We start from the raw sequence: 2,700 nt of genomic DNA on the forward strand, positions 1-2,700 counted from the left end.
CGTGTGTGTGTGTGTGTGTGTGTGTGTGTGTGTATGTATGTATGTATCTATTACCACTCTCAATACCTGTAATGCCTTGTTCAGAGGACAGCCTTTCAGAATTTGTTCTCTCCTTCCATTCCATTCCACCATGGAATCTGTGTATCATATTCAATTTATAGGTCTTGGGTAGTAAATTATTTAAATGGTATTCAAAGTTATTTTATAGAGTAAAAGGTGCATAATTATGAGTCATTAAGTATATGATTTATTCCTCTTTTAGCACTTTCTCATAGTTCTTAATGTAATGATAACAGAACCAATCTCTCCTTGTTTTCTATGGAATTACTACCATATTTACCATATTTTGCCCCCATATTGCATGGAATAATAACTCTACTGTCTGAGTTGGTTTTCAGTAATTTAGTAAATACATTTATCCCTAATAGAAATTATAATCATATGAATACATGATAGACCTTTTCCTTGGTGAAAGTGGTAAAAGGCATTAAACTATGCCTTTATAATAATTTTCTTTGTTTTAAGAAGTCATGAAAAGTTTCATATAAATAAGATGCAAAGTCAACAGTCTCTCCTATAGTGATCATGATGCTTGGTAGGATAACTAGCTGTTGCAATCAGACTCCTATGAAAATGCTATTAGAATGGGTCCCCATCAACTTAAGCATGCCCATGTTTAAAAGTTAAATTACTTACAATAGTGAGGAAGAATTAAATAAATTATTGCATAAGTGGAGAAGAGCAATGAAAACTAATCTTAGAGAAACATAATATTCTCGACTAGGTAAATTATTATGTTGTCACATATTTTGAACAAATCAGTTCAGTTCAGACACCTGATAAAAGGTGTTCATGCTTCAGGATTGTCATTCTATGACAATCAACAGGATGATTTGATTGCTTATATTTTCATGTTTGCAAGATTATCTGGTATGACCATTCAAAAAGAAAAATGGTAAATGATTGAACTTGTAAAATGAACAGGGATCAGGCTTTCAAGAAAGATATAATATGGAATGAAGTGTAGAAATGACTCGAGAGTTTTAGCGACTTTTTCCTTCTCTAAGCGCCAAGCTTGTGCCATGGCCCCAGAATGGCTATCTATGCTCCTGCCTCAGTCCAAGAAATCCAAATCAGTTCCTGCTGCGAAGCTGGAGGACAAGTCTTCTTCTCTCTGCCCGCGGAAGGGAGAAAAAGAACAGCAAGAAGCAATTGAACACATTGATGAAGTACAAAATGAAATAGACAGACTTAATGAACAAGCCAGTGAGGAAATTTTGAAAGTAGAACAAAAATATAAAAATTCCACCAGCCATTTTTTTTCAGAAGAGGTCACAATTGATTGCTAAAATCCCAAAATTTGGGGTAACAGCATTTGTCAGCACTGCTTGGGGAGGAAGATGAAGAGGCTCTGCATTACTTGATCAAAGTTGAAGTGACAGAGTTTGAAGACATTAAATTAGGTTGCAATTTAGATTTTTATTTTGATGAAAATCCTTACTTTGAAAATAATGTTCTCTCCAAAGAATTTCATCTGAATGAGAGTAGTGTCCCATCTTCAAAGTCCACTGAAATCAAATGGGAATCTGGAAAGGATTTGACAAAATGCTCAAGTCAAATGCAGAATAAGGCCAGCAGGAAGAGGCAGCACGAAGAGCCAGAGATCATCTTTACCAGGTTTACTGACCATTCTGATTCATGTGCGGATGAGTTAGGAGAGATCGTCAAAGAGGATATTTGGCCAAACCCCTTGCAGTAAGTACTATTTGGTTCCTGATATGGATGATGAAGAAGGAAAGGCAGAAGATGATGATGAGGAGGAGGAAGGCTTGGAAGATATTGATGAAGGAGGGGATGAAGATGAAGGTGAAGAAGATAAAGATGATGATGAAGGGGAGGAAAGAGAGGAGGATGAAGGTGAGAATGACTAGCACAGAAGACTGATGGATTCTAAACCTCATGTTTTAATTTTTATATTATTTTTAATTTTCTCCAGTCTCTGGGAGCAAGTTACAGTCATTTCCCCAATGCCTCATGTGCTCAGTTGCCACCTGTTTGAGGTCTCTTCTCAACACCATGGTTCTCAACTTATTTCAGGGGAAATACCTTAAACAAAATACAACGAGCAAAGAATCTCCACTGTTCTGTTCTAAATTCATTTTTTATCTTTGTCTTAAACTATGGATTCAACACTGTCAATTTGCTTTGTGAAGGAAAAAGAAAATCCCTCTGGCTCCCTGGGCCATGCTGGAAGCTGGGGGGCCGGAGGGGGGGATGCTAGGTTCCTTTGTAGTAGTGCATAGAATTCTAATTTTTTTCCTTTCACTGTATATTGGGCTCAGAGATTACACTGTGTCTCTATGTGAATACAGACAGTTAGCATTTACCAACATGCATCTGTCTACTTTCCCTTGTTTAATAAAAAGAAAAGATAAAAAGGGGGTTATAGAAGGTCAGCAAGGGTGGGTTTGAGGTATCTGAGGGGGGTGGTAAGTGAACATTGTGACAACATGACTTCTCCTTTGGCCTGTTTAATTGTGATGTTTAACAGACATCCTTGCAGTTTAAGGTGACCCTTTTAAAATAAAATACTCTCGTAAAGAAAAAAAAAAAAAAAGAAGAAGAAGTGACTCGATAGCAAACAAATACTGATGACACAGAGCATTGAAAGATGAATTACAAACACATCCTTTAAATCTC

General features: G+C 36.6%; 1 pseudogene; it reads left to right on the forward strand.

Annotated features, from left to right (window-relative positions):
* Nucleotides 1-1,082: 1,082 nt before the first annotated feature.
* Nucleotides 1,083-1,931, forward strand: LOC127236059 (protein SET-like; annotated as a pseudogene).
* The last annotated feature ends 769 nt before the right edge of the window (nt 1,932-2,700 follow it).

Source organism: Phodopus roborovskii, unplaced genomic scaffold (assembly GCF_943737965.1).
Source record: "Phodopus roborovskii unplaced genomic scaffold, PHOROB, whole genome shotgun sequence".
Classification (NCBI taxonomy): domain Eukaryota; kingdom Metazoa; phylum Chordata; class Mammalia; order Rodentia; family Cricetidae; genus Phodopus; species Phodopus roborovskii.